Below are 9,620 nucleotides of genomic sequence, written 5' to 3' on the forward strand. Positions count from 1 at the left end.
TCTCCCAAAATAAAGGGGAGAGCTTTTGGGACTCTACTCCTATCCAGGAATACTCAACTCGACCCCTTCTCCCGGGGCACAAGGTTCCAAGCCGCTGAACAGCTGCTGACCGCTGTTCATGCTGGCTCTGACGCCTTCCCAAGAGGACAGCTCCGAAAAGAGCTGCCATCGGTGCGCCGTCCCACCGGAAGTCCGAGAGCTCACTCTCTTGAAGAGGGTCCTAACACAGCTAACCTTATGGGCCCATAAGAACAGGCATAAAGATGATAAATGCTTTTTTTTTTTCAACAAAATTTTTATTGGTTTTTATTTAACATGGTGGCAAGGCCATCAATTAATCAAAACAAAATCATACTTATACAATTCAAATTATTTCAATATAATTAACTCAGTTATACATATACATAATCTATTATTATTTTAATGTATCCTACTTCCCCCTTAAGTCAATACTATTAACTCTATTTCTATACTCCCTCCCACCCCCATCCCCCCTAACCCCCCCAGACTTCCCAGAACTGATTACAGGGTTAAGCATTCATCTTCCCAAGTCTATATAAAACTACCCAATATAAACTAGTCTAATATAAACATACTTTAACTCGTAAAAAGATAATCAAAAAGAAGCTAATATAATCTATCTAAATATAGCCAATCCATCCTCTCCAATCCCTTAATCATACAAGAAACTTTGCCATATCTTCAATTTATCAATTATATATAATACATTCCATCACCCCTACAATTATATATAATATATCATCACCCCTACAATTAATGCCATAATCAAATATTTATGATCTTTTAAAATAATAAGAAAAAAGGATATATCAGTTTTATTAGTCTAAACCATTTTTTTCTCTAAACAAAACCTTATTTAATTTCATTACAAGATAATAAACAATAATGTATCTCCACTGCTTCCCTTGATATACAATACTATAATTTCCCATGTATAACTATTTCTTTAAACTTACATCCCTAAGTATTAATTAATCATATCAAAAGTAACATCTCTTAGCCACTAAAATTCAGAAACCCCTTATAATTCCACAATTCCACCGATATACCCCATTTCCTCCTCCATGAATTCTTTAAAATTAATCCCTTAATATCTTAATATCTCAAACAAAAGAACCTGTATAATTTCATTACAAGATACTCTTAAGAAATAAGCAATAATATCCCCCAACTGCTTCCCATGAGATGCAATACTATAATTTTTCATTTCTATAAGTATTTCTTTAAAATTACATCCCAAAGTCACAGCTAAGTCCATCACTGCCTCTTCTCTGTATCCTTGTAAATTTTCTTTAGTTATTTCCAATCCAGTTTCCGCTTTTGCAACTATGTCTTCCACTTCTCCCTCCTTCCATAAAGAAAAATCCAGATCTTCCTCTTGAATCATTTCCAGTCCAATTTCCACTTTTACAGGCTCCACTTTTTCCTCCATTCTGACCTCTATGTAATCTGCAGTACCATGCAAAGCAGATATTATATTTCAAAACCTTTTATAAATCTTCAAACGAAGCCATCGTTGAGGATAAAGAGGAGATGAATTCATAATTAGACTGTTGAAAATCTTTAAACAAAGCGGAAGTTCCGTTAAACAAAGCCATTTTTCAAGCTTCTTTAATCCAAGCCTCGAAGAAAAAAAAGAGGGGGGAAAAAATCCAAAATCCAAATCCAGAATTCTCTCCATTAAAAGAAAAAAATTTAGTCACCAAAACTTTCCATAAGCCCCCCCCAAAAATATGTCAATGTTACAATAAGCCAAGGGGTAACAATTTCCCTCTTCATTCAGTGCTACAGGAAAGTGAAAGTTAAAAAGGAAAGTCACTCTCATCTATAGAAAAACGGCAAACCGCAGCCATTTTTTTTCCTTATTTCAACTTAACTTTCAAGAAGATGTTAATAAATTGAGTTAAAGTCTTAAGTTGCTCAAGTCCAGTTTCCCCTGGTCAGTTCCGTCCGCTTATTATATACTCTTAATTTTCTATAATTCGCAGAAGTGGAGGCAACGACTGGCTTTGTTCCCAAAAAAAGGGAACAAAGGCGCTTGGGAGACGGAGATCTCCCAGACTCTGGAGGAGTACCCAATTTCGCTCTCCCAAAATAAGGGGAGAGCTTTGGGACTCTACTCCTATCCAGGAATACTCACCTCAACCCCTTCGCCCGGGGCACAAGGTTCCAAGCCGCTGAACAGCTGTTGGTCGCTGTTCATGCTGGCTCTGACGCCTTCCCAGGCGGACGGCTCCAAAAGAGCCGCCATCGGCGCGCCGTCCCACCGGAAGTCAAGATGATAAATGCTTATATACAAATTCTCAAAGCTTGGAGAACAAACAGGGTGAACTAGAAGCAATAATACATGAGGGCAGGTATGACATAGTTGGCATAACAGAAACCTGGTGGGATGAAACCCATGACTGGAATGGACTGATGGATGGATACAAATTGTTCAAAGGAAATAGAGCTACAAAAAGAGGAGGGGGAATTGCACTATATGTAACAGAACACTACATATCTACAGAATATAAGTTGCCGGAACCTTGGGTGAAAGTGACCAAGTCATGCTGAAATTCAATATAATCCAAACACAAGCAATAGAAAATAATCCAATCAGATTCTTAAACCTCAAAAGAGCTGATTTTAACAAACTCAAAGGGAACCCAGGAAAGATTCCATGTATGAAAATCCTAAAGGGGAAAACAACTCAAGAAACGTGGGAAACTCTGAAAATATGATCATAGGGGTCCAGTCCAGCACAATACCACTGAAAAAGAGAAGCAAGAAATTCAAGAGGAAACCAGCATGGCTGCACAAAGATCTCTCTGACAAACTGAAAGACAAAAAGGACAAGTACAAAAAATGGAAAGACACATAACTAAGGCTGATTATCAGCAGAAGGCCAGAACATGCAAAGAAGAAGTCAGGAAAACAAAGGCTCAGAATGAACGAAGACTTGCAACAGAAATCAAGGACAATAAAAAAAGTTTTTTTTCAAATCTGCAACTGTCAATGTTAGGAAGAATTGGTATGGTGAAAATGAATATGCTACCAAAAATTCTATTTTTGTTTCAAATGATACCTATAAAACTAGAGAAAAAATTATTTGAAGGTTTAAATTCTTTAATTCAAAACTTTATCTGGCAAGGAAAGAAAGCTAGAATTAAATTGAAAATATTACAAGAAGCTAAGGGAAATGGAAGTTTTGGCTTGCCAGAATGGGTTTTATATTATCAAGCGTCAGTGCTAACATAGGTAAAAGAATGGATAACTTTTAGAAATAAAAGATTGCTGTACTTGGAGGGACACGACATACAACTTGGTTGGCAAGATTTTTTATGGTATGGAAAAAATAAAATACATAAATACTTCCAAAACCATTATATTAGAAATGCACTATTATTAACATGGGAAAAAATAAAATGTAAAATCTATTTGAAAATTCCAGGATGGCTTTCAACAATGGAAGCATTTGTATATCCAAATCTAGTCAGCCTCGATAAAATATGGACATATAAAGATATTCTAAATTCTGAAGGGAACTTAAAATCCAGGCAAGAGATGGAAAATCAGGGCATTGATTTAACATGGTGATCACATTTACAAATGCAAGTGAGATATGACAAAGATATTAAACAGTATGGATTTTATAAAGAGCAGACAACGTCTGACCAGACATTACTAACTTCCAATGAAAAGTTAATTAAGAAAATGTACAATGTTATCCTGGGATTAGGTTCGGGAAGTCCGGGTGGGGGTTTTTTCTTTCTTGTTATATAGTATTGTGTAATATTTGTGATGTTTTTTTTTTACGATGAAAATAATAAAAAATTTTATATGGAAAAGAAAATGTACAATTTCTTATTAAATCTGAAAATGGAAGATGAACAAGTAAAAAAGACAATGATTAGTATGGGCAAAGAATTTTGGATATAATATAGACTTAGAGAAGTGGCAAAGTTTGTGGGAAAGAAACTATAAATTGACAATGTCAGCTTCATATAAAGAAAACTTATACAAAATGTTCTATAGATGGCACTTGCCACCAACAAGATTAGCAAAAATGTTTAAAAATATGTCAGAGAAATGTTGGAAACCACATACTTATTATCATATGTGGTGGACATGTGTTAAAGCAAGGAGATATTGGACAAAGATTCACACTTGGTTAGAAAAAATCTTAGAGAAACACATAGACTATAAACCTGATTTTTTAAAAACTAGGTATAATGCCAGAAATAAGCAAGGAAATAACAGGCAGCAGGGAGAGAGCAGAACTGCTTAACTCATTCTTTGATCAGTCTTCACACAAAAAGAAATTATAGCCCAACTGTCATGTCCCCAAATCCTTGTCTTCTTTCCATATATATATTCTTAACTTTGCTTTGGGGCCTGCCAATATGCTGGAGGGAGGGGGGATATTTGCCTGTGCTTGGGATAACTTTTGCTTTCTGCTTTCCTTCTTTCACTCTATCTATTTGAAAAAGGAATGTTAATAAAAGTTTCCTTTTGAGACAATGCCTGTTTCAAGAGTTCTGCTTTCTTGGGTGGTTAGCTGAGGTGGGTCCTTACATAAGGCGAGATCTGCATAGTACTCAACCCGGAGAAGCTGCTGCCCTACCAGGGGAGTTGCAACTAATTTCTACATGGAGAAGTTCCAGGCAGAGAAATGGTCCAAAGATCTCCTCTGTCTAAAAGCCGATGAAAGTCTCTCCAGGGACCTGGAAGAAGCTGGACCTTCTAGTGAAGAAAATTGAGCCAGATGGTCACTCGGTGTCGGTAAGAAGGAATGATGGGAGGAGAAAGCCCAAAAGTCACTCTTATTCAAGGCGGGGAGAAGAAAAAAGCAAAGAAGAAAAATCCAGAACCTGCCCCTCCTGATAAAGAAGGAGAAAAGGAGGAATCAAAGTCAGGTATGATGGAAGTTGTGATGGACTATGTGAAAAGAGCCTTGATGAATTTAAGGCGCAACTGAAAGAAAGCCCCGAGTTGGAGGAAGAGTCAGAAAGCGAACTGGAGGGGGAGGAATCTGAGGTTCAAGAGATGGCTGCAGCTGGAGCCCAGAAGGCAGCACCACGGCGAGGTCACCCATCTCAAGGAGCCAGAGGCAGACCACCCCAACCAGCCGAGGTGAAACCAATCCCAATCGGAGTGAAGTTTGACAGAGATCCAAAGTGCTTGGGGTATTTCCTGGCACAGGTATCAACCTACATGCAAATCTATGGGAGAACATTGCCTACTGATGTTGAGAAGGTCCGAGTTGTCACTCTAGCCCTGGAGGGTGGAACAGCTGACTAGATGGTGACCCTGTATAATTGCAACGCACCCGAATTTAGGAATTTCAACTGCTTTATGGCTGCTCTCCGCAGGCAGTTTGAAGACCAGCTGGCAGACAAGAAAGCAGAGGTGACTAAACCTTTCCTGCACCCTCATCAGTTAGCACTGTGGTGGCGAACCTATGGCATGCCTGCCACAGGGGGCATGCGGAGCCGTCTCTGGTGGCACACGAGCCATTGCTGGGCAGAGCTGCTCCCTCCTCCTCTCTGCGCATGCACAGCTTTTGCAGAGCTGCACATGCATAGCTCTCCGTGCATGCACAGTCTGGGAATAGGCAAGAGGCTATAAAGGGAGCAATTTTCAGCCGAAGCAGCATTTCCGGCAGACAGCGAGCGAGCAAGCACAAGCTGACAGTGGTGGATTTCAGCGGCCGGCCATGCAGGGGAAGAGGGGGAGGAGGGGCGGCCAGTGGCGGGGGGTTGCCTTGCCTTGCCTTGGCCTTGTGGCCTCGTGGCAAGGCAGTAGAGCAGTAAGGGCGGCGGGGGTGGTACCTTGCCTTGCCCTCATTCAGCGATGGCAGCAGAGTGGTAAGGGCCGGCGGTGGGGGGGTGCCTTGCCTTGCCTTGGCCTCATTCGGAGATGGCAGCAAGCAGAGCGGTAATGGCAGCCAGGGGAGGGTGGGGCTGCCTCGTCTTGGCCTTGGGGGGCTATGGCGGCAGCAAAAGGTGCAGGGGGGGCAGCCTACCTGTGACGACGGCTTCCCTGCTCTGGGGTCTTGTCCTTTCTCGGCCTCCACCCGGCGGCCAACACACCGCCTAGCCGAAGCCGGGGACAATGGGTTCCCTGCCCTCGGCTGGTCTATGATCCCACCTTTCTGTGCCAGGGCGGGGCTGGGCTGGACTGGGTGCGGGCAGCTGCATTCCATTTCTCCCACATGTTTGTGGGTCAAAAAAAAAAGCGAGAACTTTTTTTTTACCGATAGTCTCACAAACACGTGGCAAAGGCTGAGAAGCGAATGGAGAAATGGAATGCAGCTGCCTGCGCCCAGTCCACCCCAGCCCCACCCCAGCATAGAAAGCAATCCACTGATTCCCCGCCTGGCAGGTGGGATCACAGACCGGCTGAGGGCAGGGAAGCCAATGTCCCCGGCTTCGGCTGGGCAGCATGCTGGCCACCAGGCGGAGGCCATGAAAGGACAGGACCCCAGATCAGGGAAGCCATTGTCGCAGGTAGGCCACCCTCACCCCCATCTGGATGGGGGCAGGGGTGGCAACCTTACCCTGCATGGTGGTGGGAGGGTTAACGGCGGGCGGGGGGCCCAGGAGGAGCTGCGCAAAGCAGATGGAGGGGAGGCCGGGCAGATTGCCAGTGCCAGCGCAGAGGCCGATCGCAAGCGGGATGGCACAGCCATGCATGGCAGAGGTGCTGCTCAGGCCAGAGGGAAGGCTGGGCAGATTGGGGGCACTGGCGGCAGCGCTGGCATGGAGGGTGATCACACGGGCCAGCGGACAGCCGTACATGGCAGAAGCATTGCTTGGGGCCGGAAGGGAGGCCGGGCAGATTGCAATCCAGAACCACCGCCAGCGCCCGCAATCTGCCCGGCCTCCCCTCTGGCCCCGAGCACCTCTGCTGTGTGCGGCTGTCCCGCTTGCATGTGGAATCGCCCTCCGCACCAGCACCACTGCAGAAGTTGCACAACAGGGGCATGTATCCAGGCAGCTCAGGTGAGAAGAAGATGGGCTTCGTAGGGCTGGACCCTGGCATCCCGTGATGGGGCACTGCTGATCGCTGGCTCTGAGGGTGGCGGCAGCAGTGGCAAACACGGCTCGATTCTCAGCAAGCCCCGTTTGCCACTTCCTGCCTAATGCCACTGCCTTGAGGCCGCAGAAGAAGCCGGGCGGAGGTAAGGAACCAGGTCTGGGCAGCGGGAGAAGGGCGCTCTGTGAGGGTTGGGTCCGACACATGTGGGGCTGCTGCCTTGCTTTCCGTCCACGCCTGGGCTGGACTGGGCGCAGGGCCTCCTTGCCGTTTCTTCCCTGCAGACATCAGGAGCGCCCACCCCACCTACCACTCGTCCTGGGGCACCTGCTGCCATCCCGTGCTCTCCAGCCCGTCCCCGGCTAGCTGGGTGCACTAAGCTCAGGCCTCGGCAGATGGCGGCCGGAGGGGAGCGAGAGCCATAGCTACCCGGTTCCTTTGCTGGAGGATGCGTGCGGGGAGAGGTATGCCCGGCTCGGTAAGCCACAGTCCGCCTGCAGAAGGAGCAGAAGGACGGAGGAGGAGGGCTCGCTGTAGATGGATGCAGGGCTGCCCACAGGGGGAATCTGACCAGCCCCAGCCTGGAGGGGGGGAGAGGCTGAGGAAGCCTGAAGGGATGGCGGCAGCTGCCCCGGGACGAGCGGTAGGTGGGGTGGGTGCTCCTGATGTCACCGGAGGAAGAAGCCACGAGGAGACTCCGTGCCCAGTCCAACCCAGGCATGGCATGGAAAGCGAGGAAGCAGCCCTGTGTGTGTCCCCGTGTGCGAGCGCGCCCCCACCCTGCCAGGCAAGTGGAGTTGCGGCATTTTCAGCAAGAGCCCAGGCAGGCAGCAGAAGGCATGAGGAGCCCCAATCCCAGCACAGCCCCTCCTCCCCCCTCAGAAGAGCTGCAGAGGTCAGGAGCCTCCCCCCATGCCCCCCACCTGCTGAGCAAGATGCCTTCCTGCCCGCTGCCTCACCCACTAGAGCAACATCAAGTTGGCCATGCCCACCCTGGCCACACCCACCCAGTCTGCCATTTCCACCATAGTCATACCCACCCAGCAGGCCATGCCCACCCAGCACCCAGTGATACATAAGTGGGTTTTGGGTTGCAGTTTGGGCACTTGGTCTCTAAAAGGTTCGCCACCACTGAGTTAGCAGCACCTGTAACCACCAGAGCCCAGACAAGTCTCCTCTTGAAAAGGCTCTGTTACAGGAACTCTAACTACACTAGAGACCAACAAGTGGTTCAGAAACCATAATAACCTGTGTTATGTTCTGGGCCTGTGATTGACAGAGCAGGTGCAGGAAGCTGCAGAGAGACCCGGGCAGACCACGTGGCCTGCCCAGGCCAGAGAAGCTGTCTCCATCCTTTTTTTAAATAAAGATTTTATTGGCTTTCTTTTGTATACATATGTTAATTTTTCCAATCAACGAGTTGTCTGGGATTAGCTATGCTAATACATATTCAATTCCTAATCCTTCATTCTTTCCTCTAACCAATGATAAAATAAATCCCAAATTTGGTAGTAGTCTGTGTCTTCTTTATCTTTCAGTATCATAGTTAATCTGTCCATCTCTGCACATTCCAATATTTTCCTGATTATTTCTTCTTCTGATGGCAATTCTTCATTCTTCCAGTATTGTGCAAAGATTATTCTTGCTGCTGTAGTGATGTGTAAAATTAAATATAAACTCTGCTTATTAATCTTTTCAGGCATTATACCTAGTAAAAAAAGTTCAGGTTTAAAATCAACATTTTCACCTAATATTTTTTCTAACCACGTATGTATCTTTCTCCAATAAGCCTTAGCTTTGCCACATGTCCACCAGATGTGGTAGTACGTGCTTGCATTGTGTTTACATTTCCAGTTTCTATTTTTGCTAATCTTGTTGGTGGCAAGTGCCATCTATAAAACATTTTATACAAGTTTTCTTTATACGAGGTTAACATTGTTAGTTTGTAGTTTCTTTCCCATAGCATTTGCCACTTTTCTAATGCTATATAATAGCCAAAGTTTTTTGCCCATCTTATCATTGTTTCTTTAACTTGTTCGCTTTCCATTTCCAAAATTAATAAAAAATTATACATTTTCTTAATTAATTTCTCATCTCAGGTTAACAAAATCTTATTGAACACAGTTTGATCTTTATAAAATCCATACATTTTCACATCCTTTTCATATCTATTTTGTATCTGTAAATGTGCCCACCATGACAGGTTGATCCCCTGATTTTCCAGTTCTTGCTTAGATTTTAAATTCCCATCAATATTTAGAATTTCTCTATATGCCCATATTTTTTCAAAGTCTACCAAGTTCGGGTGTACAAATGCCTCCATCGTTGATAACCACCCTGGAATTTTTAGGTATATTTTAGCTTTAATTTTTTCCCATACTGTTAACAAGGCATTTTTTATAAAGTGATTTTGAAAATACTTATGAGCTCTATTTTTCCCATACCATAAAAAAGTGTGCCACCCGGCTTCCGGTGGTGACAGCTGGCATCGCATGGCGGCTTTTTTAGCCGCCCGTCTGGGAGCGCGTCAAAGCCTGAAGAGACAGCGTTTGCCAGCTGTCTCTCGGCTAGGAACCTCG

This window comes from Protobothrops mucrosquamatus, unplaced genomic scaffold (assembly GCF_001527695.2).
Source record: "Protobothrops mucrosquamatus isolate PMUCROS unplaced genomic scaffold, P.Mucros_1.0 scaffold878, whole genome shotgun sequence".
In the NCBI taxonomy this organism is placed as follows: domain Eukaryota; kingdom Metazoa; phylum Chordata; class Lepidosauria; order Squamata; family Viperidae; genus Protobothrops; species Protobothrops mucrosquamatus.